A 16,292-nucleotide genomic window follows, 5' to 3' on the forward strand; every position below is an offset into this window, starting at 1 on the left:
GGCCAAAATAGTAATTGTCCCTTTTCCAGTAAGCCACCGCGATAGCATCACATCACAGTGGATGGCAAAATCAGGATTTTCCAGTTTTGAGTAAAATTTTTAAAGGGAAATTTAGTCTTAACAGAGGATAAAACCTCTTCTAATCCTATTATGCTCACTTTTCATCAACTTTCTCTCAAAGAAACCCTAGAACATCAAATATTCATCCCCAAGAAATCCAATATCCACTATTGTTTTCCTAAGATAGCTCATAATTAAAGATTCCCGATCCAATAACTTCAAGAATCTATCTTCAAGAGCACAAGTAGGAACTCAAAGTCCAAGTTTCTTCATCTAAACATTAATTAAGGTATGTGGGTGTTTTTCAACAAGGATAATCCTTTCATCCTTGTGCCCAAAATTAGTCTTTGAAGATAATTTTACATGAGTTTTGAATTAGGGTTTATACCCAATATTGCTATTTGCAAGATTATGATATTTCAAGTGAATTAGATGTTGAATTACATGAATACTTTTGTATTTTCATGCGTATTGAAGAAAATTCCAGATATTGAATTGAATTACCAATATTTACATTATCAAGCATGAAAATTATGATGTTTTGACATTAATTTGAATCATGGGTTATTAATCCCTAGTTTATATGATGATATTTCAAGAATGACTATGATTTAAGCATCCCAAGACTAGTTATTTTCAGATTTTAATAAAGATTTGATCTTTTGATCTCAGCTTAGAAATGAAATCCATTTTACAGTTTTAGTTACAACTTATATTAACAGATATACAGTTGGTTTTATTTTAAACCATTTATACTAGTTTTAAAGTGGATTTCCAATAGAATGAGCATACAAATTAAGGGGAGTAGTATTTAGCACCGAGTTCGGTATGTTCACATGCCCCAGAGCTACGAGCCAATGTAGGTTTAGATTATCAGATTATTTCCATTTCTATATGGATGTCAGATACAGATGTGATCACTTAGATTAGGTTATACTCCCTGGCAAAAGTATGACACCTCTCCCCAATGTGAGGTTTTCCTATAAGGGAACTAGACGTTGGACACTATGATAGCTCACATAGTGTATGTTGGTTAGAAGAACCTCCCTAATAGTAAAGACTTACAGAATAGTTTTTAAGAGTATTTCCCCATAGCTTACAGAGAAGAGTAAGGAATAACATAAAAACTTTTAGAAACTAAGGTTAAAGGATCATAAATTTTATTCAGATATTGCTTTATATGAGGCATTAGTTACAAGTGTCAGCTTCCAGATTTCAAATATAAAAGTGAGTCCTTTATACACTTACACAACACGATTTAAAGATATAATACAAGTTAAACTTTTAGAAACTAAATGTTATGACTCACTAGATCTATGCAATATGTTTTTCTATTCATGATTATGATTTTCAGTATTTAGATATTCCAGCTTAAGTGAGTTATCTGCATTTAGCATATATTCTTCTACAATTTTACAATAATATTGAGATATTGATTCTCTTGTGCATTCACCCCCATATACTCTATACAATCCATAAGTATTGATCCACATATACATTTATGTGCTACATTGTCTCATAATATGGGTTTTGGTGCTCAGTTTCAACAACGTGAGTGATTTCAAGCATCTCTATCTACATCCCGACAGCAGGTGAGTCCTCATAGTTTGGGGACTTAATCTTTTAGTTTTTTAGCTTATTAGTATAGATGATTCAGCATTTTTAGACAGTTCAAGTCAGTTGGGGGTTTGTCCTAGTGACTCTCTAGCATTAGTAGTAGAGGCTTGTCAGACTACTAGATATAATTTAGATTCTCAGTATTTATTGATCAGACACTTGAGTTTAGTATTTGCAAATATTATATTTAGACAATTTCAGCTTAGCTCATACAGAATTCTACATTTTAGCTTGATTATATATCTATACTTCCCTATTATGAGTTTTAGATTTAGTAGTTAGCCTACAGGGTAAGCTTAAGGCTACTCATAGACTTGAGCATCGTGTGACGTCTCAGGACCCCTTTTTGGGGCGTTACACCAACATATAAAGTACAGAGTTTATTTTTATAAGCACATGTCACACAATCTCAAGGATACAATCAAGTAGGGAATACAAGTCAACTCATATCTCAGTAACACACACTAGAAAACTCAAGTCTCATTAACAAACCTTATACATACTCTTGAAAAAGGAGTAATTTAATTACTAAAACTTTGTGATCATTTTTTTGGGATTATTTATTGGATTCATCACTTTGGATCACTTCATTATCAATTTATTTATTTATTTATTATTATTATTAATATTAATATTATTATTATTATTATCACCATGTCAGCTCGTGGTATCCAATCTAATCACTTCTCACAGTAATATTGAAATTTAACGTCGGCCACATGGCTACTAACAATCTTTTCATAAGTAAAAATGCTCTTTTAAATATCACAATTAGAACACCATTAGCTCATTATCAGCTTATTAAACCACACGACTATAGAAATATAACACTTTTGATGCTTAAAACGGGAAAATATGCATGTTTCTGAGGTTGTTTTGGTAGATATGATGCGTTTTTGATATGTTTTGCTGGAAATCATATTTTGGATGCTAAGTTCATGAAAAAGGTAACTTTGGCTACCTATGGGAGAAATTATGAATGTTCGACACTTTTCGGATTGTTTATGGCCAAAAAATTTGCAAAAATGAAAAAGAGTTGTAAAATAACTCGGGCACATGCTAAGTCAACATGCGGACCACATGTAGCACATGTGGACCATATGTAGGCAAAGCATGTGTCAGAAGTCTAAAATTCCAAGAACTAACTTGCAGGATTTTTTGGCCTGGGCACATGTGCCCACCCTGAATGCCGGATGTACCACATGTGCCCTAGGCCAGGGTGCACGTAGGGACCACAAGTAGCCACCAACCATTATTTCTCCTTTTTCATTCGGGATTTGGTTTTGGGGTTTCCTCATGTACTATAAATATCCCTTATGTATTTTTTAGTAGAAGTTACGCACTCTTGATACTTACACATATATTTTGATTCTGAGATTCAATTTTAGTCTTGGAATTCTCTTCTATTGACTTTGGTTGATTAATTCAGTTACAATTTTGGGTTTTACTTCTTTTTACTGTGATTTCATATTATGATTTCAATCATGAATGTTGTTGATTACTTCACAAGCATGAGTGGCTAAGAACCCTTAGTTAGGGTTGTGAAAACCCTGACGGATTGACGAAGTAGGGGAAGTGCTATTGTTGTTCTGAATTGATACTCATGCATGCATTGTATTATCTCCACTTTAATATTTTTATTAATGGGTGTACATATTAGGATCCCACCTAGAATATTGCTACTCACTCCAAAAGAGGAGTAGTGACTAGGAAAAGATAATGACAGCAGTAATTAGGTGTTTAACTGTTGATCCACGCTACTGGGTTTTATCTAAATAAGATGGTTAGATTTTATCTAATAACTAGAGACTCAAAAGGTAATACTTAACTGGGATCAAGTTAAGGGTTAGTAAGGCGACATCCCGAGACTCAGAAAATAAAGGGTGAAATCCTTCTGCTTGTCCAAAAGATTGTAGAATGTGTACAAAACTCATGCTATTTTGGAAGAAAACTATTTGTTTTTATTGATGAAAAATTGAGATTACATATTCTCCTATTTATAGGTGAGAGTTTTCAACCTAGTACAAGTAATACAAGTATGATGAGAGTTCTATTCTAGCTATACATATGCTTAGACTTAGACTCCTACAAGAACTAAACTTGTATAGACATAGACATACAGTTACTGCTCAATTATGTAATTGATTCATGGCTACTCACACTCCTAATCAAACACTACTTCTGACCCCTATCTTCAACACTTCCCTTCAAGCTAGTGAGAGGTAGAACAATCACTCCTAGATTTTTTCAAAAACCAACAAACATCTACTTTGTCAAAGCCTTCATATGGATGTCAGCTAGTTGATCTTTGGACCTTACAAACTATGTAAGTAGTTGTCCTCTCGTTACCTTTTCGCGAACAAAATGATAATCCATTCTATATGTTTGGTCCTAGCATGCATAACTGGATTCACTATCATGTAGAGAGCACTCAAATTATCATAGAACAAGGTAGGTACTATCTTTAGATAGACTCAAATGTCATGGAGAATGTAGGTGATCCAGGTTGGTTTAGCTGCAGTGGCCGCCAAAGCTCTATATTCAGCTTCATCACTAGACCTATCTACTATTGATTGCTTTTTGATACCCATAAGATACAATTTGCACTAAGATAGATGCTATAACTTGTATTTGACCTCCTTGTAGTAGGACACCCCCCTAGTCAGTATCTGATTAGCCATACAGTCGACAAGGATATTGTGAGATTATCCTGAGTCTGTGATGCAGAGTTCCTTTGATATACCTGAGTTTTCTTTTGACTCCTTAAAAGTGTTCACTTTTAGGTCTTTGCATAAACTGACTAGCTAGAGTGAGTGCATGAGTTATATCTGGTCGAGTGAGGGTTAAGTATTGCAAAATACCCATAATGCTTCTATAAAGAGAAACATCTACACTACTTCTAGTAGCTTCATGCAGTCCATGTTTCTAAGCTACAGGAGTATGCCTTGCCTTTGCTTATGTCATGTCTGTCTTGCTCAGTAATTCAACAACATACTTCCCTTAACTTAAGTGGATTCCTCCTGAGAAGTATTTGACCTCAATTCCAAAGAAGAAATGAAGAGGTCTAAGATCCTTCATCACAAATTCTTTCCCAAGCTTTGTAACAATTTCTGAGATATCTTCTTGATTTCTTCCTGTCACTATAATGTCATCTACATACAAAAGAAGGAGAATTGTTGCCTTATGACAGTGAAGTGTGAACAAAGAAGGATATATTGTATTGCATAGAAAACCAAGGTAAAGTAAATGCAAACTAAACCTGTCAAACCAGGATCTTGGTTCTTGTTTAAGACCATACAAAGCCTTTTTAGTAAACACACATGATTTGGATATCTGTGATCAGCAAACCCAGGGGGCTGGCTTATGTGTACTTTTTCCAATAGATGACATGTAGAAAAGAATTTTTGATAGCTAGCTTTCTGATTTTCCACTTGGAACTCACAACCACTGAAAGGACTACTCTTATAGTTATAGCCTTAACCACAAGACTGAAGGTCTCCTCAAAATTAATCCCTTCAAGTTAAGAGAAGCCTCTGGAAATGAGTCTCGCTTTGTACCGATCAATGGTTCCATATGCCTTCAACTTAGTTTTAAGCACCCATTTCGATCCCACTATGTTCATTCTTGCTGTCCTCTGAACCAAAGTCCAAGTTTGATTGCAATGTAGTGCATCAATCTCCTCTTGCATAGTTGCAAGCCAAAGTGGAGACTTCAGCACCTCCTTAAAGGTTTTTGGTTCTATGTGTGACTCTTTTTTTGTTGAAATAAGAGCCTTATGAGTGGTGTTATCTAACCTTGATATGTTTCTTATCACCATACGATGTCCTTGAGGAACTGCTTGAGCTACAGAACTATCACCAATGTCACCTTCAATATTTATCACTACTCCTGCCGTTGAGTGTTAGTGTTAAACATCTTTAAAAAATCAACGTCCAACTGGATGCATTTAGAGTCATTCATAGAGAGGACATTAGGCTGTGGTGAACTAGATTGTGATGTTTTTAGACTTGTTGATTCAGTGTACTCATCATTTGATTGAATACTAATGGAATCCCCTTGCAATTGTATTTTCATGGCTGTTGAATCATGTACTAGGGAATGAGGATCAGAAATAACTTCTTTGATTCTTTATCATTAGTGATATCATTATCTAGGTCGAAAGGCACATGAAATACTTCATCACCAAATGTATTTCTACTATTGTCTTTTTTAACATTATGAGAACTGCTACACAAAACTTTCCCTAAAGTAGAGCTGGTAATGTTTGGAACCTGCAACTTGGAGAAAAATTCAACAAAAGTAGCTAGGTGAGTAGGTACATTAATTTTTTCCTAAGATTGATCTGAATGTACATAAGGCAATGTGCCTTCATCAAACACCAGATGTCTAGATATATACACTCTTCTTGTTGGAGGGTGATAATACCTATAGCCCTTATGTAGATTACTATATCCAATAAATACACAAGGATAAGTTTTAGGACTGAACTTTGTGCTACCTTTCAAATAGGGAAAGCACTTGCATCCAAACACTTTGAGATTGTTGTAGTCAGGTTGTGCACCATACAACTTAACAAAAGGAGTTTCCATTTTTAGCACTGTGGAGGGAAGCCTGTTTATGAGAAATACAACAGTTAAGAAAGCTTCTACCCATAGAAACAAGAGTAGTTTGGCATGAAACAGCAAGGTCAAAGCAACTATATGCCTGTGTTTTCTTACAGTGATGCCATTTGTTTTTGGTGTATTAGGACATGAAAATTGCCTAATAATTCCACAGTCATCCTAGTGCTTAATAAAATTTATGTTAATGAATTCACCACCTCCATCACACTGAAATGTTTTTATAGTTTTTGAGAATTGTTTTTCCACCATTTTCTAAAATTTGAGAAATACTTCAAAAAATTCTGATTTCTTTTTCAATGGATAGATCCATGTAAACCTTATGTTATCATCTACAAACACGACATAATACCTCATTTGTTGAGAAGATTCAGCAGGAGTAGGTCCCTAAAGGTCACAATGTATTTTCAACAATGGTTCTTTCTCAATTTTATTTGTCAAGCCAAATGACAATTTACATCCTTTTCTTACCTGACAACTAGAACAAATAGTAGGAACTTTATTCCAACTACCAACACCAATGCAACTATTTCTATTCAAAATTTGTAAGGACTTTAAACTAGGATGTCCTAATCTATCTGCCATATATTGTCTGAGCTCTTCCAGTCTACTGATGCTATCAAGGCATAAAGGTTGTTATCCTCCAACCCATAGAGTCCATCTTTCCTAGATCCCTTGGCCAATAGTGTCCTTCTCTTCTTGCCCTTTATAACAAAGTTAGATTTATCAAATTCTAGAGACATGAGTTATCCTTTGAAATCTTATGAATGGAAAGCAAATTCTTAATAATAGTAGGAACAATAAGAACTTTCTTTAATTTCAAACTAGATTTAGTTATATTCCCAATATGAGTAATATCTAACTTTGAGCCATTTCCAACAATGACCTTATCAGATCCACTATAGTCTTTAAGGTTAGTTAGATTACCTGAGTTGTTTGTCATGTGATTTCTGGCTCTCGAGTCGACATACATAGTGTCCTCTTCTGCTGAAGTATTATGTATATTCACAACAGTTAGTGCTTGTGGTAATTCATATGCAACCTGATATGAATAATCCTACTTGTAGAAACACTTTAGTGCAGTGTGTTTATGCCTACCATAAATCTGACATGCATTAAAGTTGTCTTTCCCTTTGTTTTGATTTTTACTTTGAGTATTTTGATTACTTTAATTATTGTTTCCTTGTCCAATAGGTTTTATACCTCTTCACTTGGAGTTGAAGTTATTCTTACCTCTACCTCAATGTATATTTTCTCTGCCCCTACCCTTTTGATCAGAGAATGCCATATTAAAATTTTGTTGTTGTTATGCCACTTCTTATTCATCCTCTTCTATGTTATGTCCCCTGAGAGCATTGACAAACTGACATAGAGTAGGAAAGTGTTCCTTACCTAGCATGACAGTCCTGAAAGTCTTGTATTTGAGACCCAAGCCTCTAGTAAAGTTGATAACTTTGCTATCCTCATCAATAGGCTTATGTATGGCTGTAAGTCCAACACAAATGCCTTTGAAATCTTTGATACATTCATCAATATTCTTGCTTCCCAACTTTAACATTTTGTAGTTGTTATTTAAGTTGGAACTCCTTGTTCTTTGTAGCTTGAAGGTAGGCCTCCTCCAAACACTCCTATAATTCCTTGGCAGTTGAGCATCCTACTATCAAGTACATACTCGCCTCAGACGGTGTGCCTGAGATCCAACTTTGGAGTAAGACATCCTTCTCCTCCCAATCATATTCATTACTACTATCTTTAACATCCTTTTCGATGCTAGTTTCAGTAGCCTTTGTGATAGGTTTAGCAGATGGTGATGCAGTTGTTGCCTCCTTGATGAGATAGGTTACTTTTAAAACCTAAATCATCTACATCAATTGTGTCCTCCAAATCAAATATTTAGTTGGCTTAAGCTTGATGGGACATGGGGTAATAAGATGGTAAAGTGAGGAAGTATATATAGTATTAATTAAAGGAGACATTGCTTCTGTTTTTGAAAAAAACAATTTTCAATTCTCAAACTTTTACGCAGATGGAAAAGTTCTATTTCTATGATACCATATAGAAAACTCAAGCTGTTTTAGAAAAGAACTGTTTGTTTTTATTAATGAAAAATAGAGATTACATATGCTTCTATTTATAGGAGAGAGTTAGCAATCTAGTACAATTAATACAAGTATGATGAGAGTTCTATTCTGGCTATACATATTTTTGGACTTAGAATCCTACAAGAACTAAACTAGTACAGACGTAGACGTACAGTTACTGCTCAATTATGTATCTGATTCATGGATGCTCACACTTCTAATCAAACACTGCTTCTGATCCCTATCTTCAATAGAAGGTACATAACTTATCAATTCTGCATACAAGGTATCGGGTTGGTTCAACAAAGCATGATAAGCCTACGGAGTTAAGAATCCAAGGAAAACACAATCCTATTGTTCACCTACGACTGATACAATCGAAGTTGGTACTTATTACTTATTTGATATTGCTACTCAAAATGCCTCATTTTTTTTTTGGTTTTGACTGTTGATTAAAATAGATGAGAGCCACGATTCCATGTATTCCCTTGGGATTCAATCCCAACCTTTGTTGGATTACTATATTTGACAGCAACTGTATCATCTTCAGAGTAGAGGTATAGCTTTGACGTAACAAAATTTTGACGTTATTGTCAGGAAATACGTTGTTGATTTGTGAATTAAAGTTGCTGCAATTTTTGGTTTTCTTTTTGTTTTTGTTTTTAGTTATGTATACACCGGTGTATTCCTAGCATACGGAGTAGAGGAAATCCCTTACTCCCAGTGAATACGAATCTAGAGGGGATCTTACAAACACCTAGTAGGATGGTGGAACAAAAAATATATGATAATTCTAAAGGGGTTCGTGATATTGTACCTTCCCCTTCTCCCAAAGGAGCACATGATATTGTTGATCGACAAACTGGTGTGGTTTTACCTTAAGCTGAAAATGAAAGGAGGGCAATGGAAGAAGCTCAATGGATAACTAGAGAGGCAGAGCTAGCTGAGTAGAGTCAAGAAGCAAACCGCTGAGTAGCACTTAGTGGAAATCAAAATACAGCTAAAAGTGCCCATGTTCAAGTGGTCCCAGCATATCAGTATATGCAGCCATATATAAATGATAAAGAAGATCTAGGATACGTTGAGCTGGTAGAGACTGGAGCTATTATTCCTCCTATTTTACCCTCAGGCATTAAGTTTGACATCACAAGTGCAATGATCTTGCTCTTAAATCTAAATGGTGTATTTGTGGGTTTGCTTACGGATGATGCAATTATGCACCTTGCAAATTTTATCGGGATTTGCAGTTTGCATATCATTCCAGAGGTGAATCAGGAAACACTTAGACTTAGGTTGTTCCCCTTCTCACTTATAGGAGAAATATCTTTATGGTTAAGGGAACTGCCAAGAGGCTCTATTACTACATGGAACGAGTTGCACAGGCAATTCTTACACCAATTATGTCGTCCATCCAGGATGTTACAGCCTAAGGACGAGATCTGTAATTTCAGGTAGCTAAAATTAAAATCTATGTATGAGGTATGGTTTAGGTTCAAGAAGAAGCTGAGTATGGTGCCCAACCATTGGATGTTAAGGATGAAATTATTGGAGATATTTTACCGAGCCTTGACCATCAGCTCTATAGCCATGGCAGACACCATATTTGGAGGAACTTTTATGAGACTACGCTGGGAGGCCGCCTCAGAGATATTATATCAGATCTCGCTCACTAACCGAGGGTGGCAAACTAAAGAGAGTGAGAGAGGATCTGGCATATATGCTATTGGTTCCTCCTACAACTAAAAAGTTATTGATCATTTAGTAGAGCACGAAATTGCACTTCTAAGAATTGATCTAGGGGTACTAGAAAAGCAATAGAAACTTCTGAGAAAGTGAATGTAGTAGCAGCACAAGGTTCAGCTTCTAAAGCTTATGAGTCAAATTTAGAGAAGGAAGAAAATTATTTGGATCGTTAGTTGGCGGGGTTCCAAGACCAATGGCAAGGGAACCATGGTTAGAACTTCTATGATAGATACAGAGACCATAGTAGAGAGCGAGATAGTGACTGAATAAAGAAAGATGACTATAGAGAGAAGGGAGATTGGTGCCTTCTATGTGGCAGAAGAGATACAGAATCAAGAATGGAAGAGATGTTGACTAAGCTTGTAAAGGGTCAAGAAAATTAGGAGATCAAACTCAAGGAAATTAAGGCGGACATCTCAGGGTTGACCTAAAAGGTTGAATTTCATACAACTGCTATCAAGAAATTGGAGCACTAGTTCGGGTAGATGTCAGCAACTCTGAAACAGAGGCAACTAGGTACCCTTTTGAGCAACACTGTGCAAAATTCAAAAATAAAGGTCATGTTGTTGCCATTACCACAGGGAGTGGTATGACTACTATAGATCCCCCACTACCTACTGTGGAAGCTGCTGTTAATGAGACACCTATTGTGGAGTCAGAAAAAGCAATATGTAGTATTGATGTAGTTACTAAGAAAAGAGGTAAGGGTTTGGTTGTTGAGCAGGAAATAAGATAGATTCCAATACCACGACACCTTTTCCTCAACGACTAAAACAAAAAAGAGAGGAAGAAAATTCAAGCGATTTATTGAGATACTAAGAGAATTGAGCTTGAATATTCCTCTTCTTGAGGTGTTGGAGTAGATGCCTGGATATGCCACATTTATGAAGTAATTGGTTACAAAGAAGAAAGGAGCTACGATGAGGATGTTGATGGTTTGCACCACTATAGTGCAACCACTACTCGGTCCTTGTCCCAAAAAGGAGGGATCTCAGAGCATTGACAATAACATGCACTATTAAGACATCCCGATTTGACAGAGCCTTCTATGACTTAAAAGCCATCATAAATTTGATGCTGCTAAATGTATTCAAGTAATTGGGTTTGAACCCTCTAGAACCGACCTCAATGCGGTTGTTGATGGCTGATCGCACAGTGAAGAAACTTGTGGGCATTTTCTTAATGTGAATATGAGAGTTGATAACTTTATCTTTCTGGCTGAATTTGTCATTCTGGACTATGAGGTAGACACTGAGATGTACATTATATTGGGGAGACTATTTATGGCCACAGGTAGAGCGATGGTTGACATGGAGAAAGGAGAGTTAAAGTTCAGACTCAATGGTGAGGAGGCCACATTTAACATCCAAAAATCAATAAAGTAGCCAACTGACATGAGAGTGGTATTGTTTATTGGTTGTATTAATGACCCTAGAGGGTACTCTTATTGGTATTTTGATGAATTATGAGTAATCAAGATATCCACATCATGCCACGACATTAAACGAAGCATTGTATGGAAGTCAAAACCATGGGCTTGTGCGTCAAGTCTGAATAACCAACACAACTATGTCATACTACGATATTAAATCAAGCGTTGAGTGGGAGGCAATCCACTATTTTAGTGTTCATGTTTTGTGTTGTTTTTCTTTTGTAGGATTTAGGTCTTGGACTTACCCGGAATATGGTAAAATTTCTACATTCTTTAATTTCTAGGTAAGGGGATTGTGTGACCAACCTATCACGATCACAAGTCCCATACGGGCCAGCTAAGTTGAGCATTCACTTGAAAATAAATAAATTTTTGAGAACGAGAATGGAAATATGGACTTTGTTACATATCTATACTTTTGGAACCATAAACTTAAGTTCTAGGACCATGAGTAGCTGGAAAAATATGAAAATGCCAAGTCCGGACAACAAGAAAGTGGGCTAAAAATTTAGGTCCTACATCTATTGGCTACATGTGGCAAGCGCATGCATCTGCCATGGCTAGGTCAGTTGTGGGCCTAAATTTTAGTTAAAATTTTGGGCCCACCAACACATATTTAAGACCTAAATCAGGCCCCCATCCTTATTTAAATATCATTAGCCTCATTCTAACTCATTTAAATCCTCAAAACTTTACTTTTCCCTTTAAATACAAACTTCTCTCTTAAAATATAAACTAATCCCAAACTTAAGTAAAGGCTAAATTGAAACTTGTTTGAGAAACCAATTTTTCCAAACACACTACAAAAAAGTTCCAACGTTGGTTTTGCTTGACTTCTTTATTGTTCACTTTCAGATTTTCATAAAAGAGGTAGCTTTCTTGACTCCTAATAGTTATATCTTAATTTATTTCTTCAATAAAGAAGTTGATATATGTATTCCCATGAAAAATATACAGAATCTATCATGCTTGTATGTAGGATCCTTGAAGTAGCCTATAATATTGATGTAGGGCCTTGTTGTGAATTAAACTCTAAAGATAGGCCCCAACCAAAAGTTGAACTTGAATGAATAGAGTAATACCACAAGTTGAGCATGTTTAGTTTGCTTTGAAAATCATGATTCTTGATTGGTGTGTTCACATTGGACTTGTTAGGATTTCAAATAGGTTATAGGGGTGTGAAAATTGAGGAAAAATTTGAACTTTTGAATTACTAGTTTGTCTTCAACTTTTACAATCGGTCATTTTTGTGGGAAACTAATGAATAGTTTTTTAGGTATATATGACACCAAAAGCTGCTAAGAAGAAGAAGGATAAGACATTGAGGAGATAGGATGAGTCCTCTGATCCTAGTGGTTGGGTAGAGCAGTGCCCGATTTAGCAGAAAAGAGATGCGACAGGTAGGGTAACACACAGAGTTACTAGAGGAAAAATGTGCCTAGCTGCACAGGCAATTACAGCTCGACCAAGGATGAAGTCGGCTTGGATTTCACCCCCACACTCTTTTCCACTGAGTGATCACGATGATGACGATGATGAGGCATATTCTGAGACTATTCCATAGATTGCAGCTCAAGACCTCGAGTCTGAGGAGGGGTCCCAAGATTCATCTGAGGATGTAGAGCAAGAGAAGTCATCAACGGTAACCCAATTAAATGAGGGTGACACCATTTATGTACAATACTTAGATGTACCCCAGTCTGAGAAGGGTACAAAGCAGGATTCTCATGAGGCACCAGTATAGTAGGGGCAGAGTCCTGCACCCTCACATACCTTGATGACACATTTGAGGTGGTGTGTAGAGGATATGTGGGTGATTTATGATATAAAAAGTCATATCTCAGTTACTGATAGGACCAAAAGGCTTATTTATGAGGAGAGTCAAATTAATCTATCGGGGATGAGTAGAGTACCATAGTTGTAGGCTTTCTTTGATCACTATAAGTTAGATTGGATGACTAGACCACTCAGTTCTTATAGCCCAGTCATGTTACATGAGTTTTATGCATTATATCGGGCCATAGTATTTCTTTTTATGCATAAATTTTTAGGCCTGATGAGACATATAGAGTAACAACAGCTTGATCAGACTCTTGTGAAAGGGATACGAGTTGATCTTTTAGCATAGACTATCTAGTAGGTCATTTTTAGTCTAGCTAATATTGCTCCCATATCCACAACTGAGTTTAACTACAGAATAAGATTCACATATGATAGACATATTATGTAGGAGACTGAGCATAGATGAGAGAGATTTGAGATAGCTAGGTGGATAACTAGCTATATTTTACCTATGGGTGATGATACCCTATGGATCGAGGGTCATGGTATGATATTGAAGGGTTCATTAAAATTTGAGGACAAGTTTTAGTGGGTTCTCATCCAATATCAACTATTCCTTACTGAGTTAGATATTGTGTTGACTTGGGAGGGAGCAGCCCTGGTTGCTAGTATGATGGCCGGATATGCTATTGATTTTGCAGCCATCCTCTAGCATGAGATCTATGAGAGAGAATTTAGGGAGATGACTAATCTGTCATTCCCTTGCATAATCCAGAGACTATGTGACAAGGCCGGTATACTTGAAATACTAGGTGTTAATGAAAGGGTACCTGTGATGGCTACTGTCCAGATAAAGAGTATGAAGTATTTGGCATATCCAGGCCTTCCCAAGAGATCTAGAGAGCCTGCCATAGTACCTCAGGCCCAGACTGAGGGCCTATCAGTTTCCACAAAGCTTGGTGATGTACATAGAGGTGATGTGGGAGTTAGTATTGATATAGACGTAGGGGAGCAGAAAGAGGCCCCAAATATGAGTACTTAGGGTGGGGGACACTAGCCACTTCTTTATCAACCCCGACTTCGACCTCAGAGTAGGTTAGTATATCTTCAGAGCCTACTTGCTTATCCACTACAACTCCTACTATAGGTATGATTACTATATCTTGAGAGTTCTTATAGAGCTTAGTGGACATTCAGATGGCCACTGATGTTTAGCTGTGGGTTATTGAGACCCAGATAACTACACTAAATAGACGGATAAGATCAGGGGTTTTGACTAGATTCAAGCAGACAGCGGCTAGATGGGAGGCTACACGGTGAGCTGCATTATCTAAGATATGTGCTAACTTCCAGGCACGTCTTTATGAGTTTAAGAGATGGGTTAAAGCCTGAGTTATAGTGATAGAGGAACCAAATCTATCTCAAATGAGGGAGAAGATGGATATATTATGAGCAGAGGTATGTTCTCTCACAGAGAGACCTGGAGTAGCCACTCCTTCAATCATACCCCCAGTGGTCCAGATATCATCTACATGTGCACCTAAATATTTTGATTTCTTCACGAAGGATGAGGAGGATGTCTCGGTAGTTAGGGCAAAAAGAGGTCACATAAGACACTTGCAGGATTCTGACATGCTATATGACTATGGATGTTAAAAAGGAAAGACATGATTTGATGGATTCTGCACGTGTTCAAAGGTTGATAGATGACGTGATAGAAGTAAGTGCATCTTCTAGTAGTGTACCACTACCTCCACCACCTTCACCAACTGATATACCCCCATCTAGGGATGCTCATGACTCAAATTCTTAGTACATCCTAGATATGTTCTCACTTACCTTTGTTTCATATTATTTTAGTACATTGAAGACAGTGCACAACTTTTTTAGTTGGGGTGGGGGTATACCGTAGTCGCTATGGGTTTTTATTACCATGCTTCATTTTTTGTCGGCTGCAGTATGGTTGTAGAAATGACATGTCTAGGATATTTATGTTGTATTGTGTTTTGTTTTGTATTTTATTGTGTTTTTGTGTAATTAGGACATTTTTAAGTATTTAAGTCACTAATTATGTTTTTTTATAGATTTTTGAGGTACCTCTCCAAAAATTGTTTTTTTTTAGAATTACGTGGATGTATGTATGTGTGAACATTGTGGATCTTGTTATGAAATTAAGACTACGGACATGATAATCACTTGATAAAAATTGAATAAACTATATAGGTAGTAGCTTGTGATATTGACTTTGTTCCATGTGTGTGTAAGATGCTACTTAGTTCCTTTTATGTTTTGAATTCATAACTTGTTTGGTTAGTCTTGCCCAGGTTAAAAGATAGTCGGTTAGGAAAAGATCATAGGCCATTTTTTATCTTAGTCCACTTTTAGCCTAAAGTAACCTTCAATGTGTAAAATAGTATGCCTTGATCCATGTTTGAGCCGTGTAGCCTATTTCTTTATTTTTACCTTTCACTTTCCTATATGTGTTACAATGATCCTATTTTGACCCTGGTACTCCTTGAACATTATGCATCTCAACTCAGGCAAAATGCCTAAGTTGATGGTGTCTTTCATAGGGGTGCATAGTGTAGAATGGGTATGTGATGGGTGTGGTAGCAAAAGAAATGAAAAAGAAAAGAAAAGTTATGAAAAAAATATAAAAGAAAGAATAAAAAACCCCACCCAACCTGAATGTGAAATAAATAATAGAAAAAAGGAGAAATAAGAGTGTAATAAAAAGAAAGTTGGATAATAAGTGAGACCCCAAGGGTAGTGTAGTGCCAAGGATGCTTAGTCACTTGATATGTCCATATGTGCCATACCAGCCCCTAAGCCTACATTACAAGCCGAGAAAAGTCCTACAGCGATCCTAACTCGACTGTCTGAATACTAAGGTAGAAAAAATATGGGAAAGCCTATGGTATTTGATGCACATTGATTAAAACTTCTTTTCTGAGTGTG

The sequence above is a fragment of the Capsicum annuum genome, chromosome 4, assembly GCF_002878395.1.
Source record: "Capsicum annuum cultivar UCD-10X-F1 chromosome 4, UCD10Xv1.1, whole genome shotgun sequence".
NCBI lineage: Eukaryota > Viridiplantae > Streptophyta > Magnoliopsida > Solanales > Solanaceae > Capsicum > Capsicum annuum.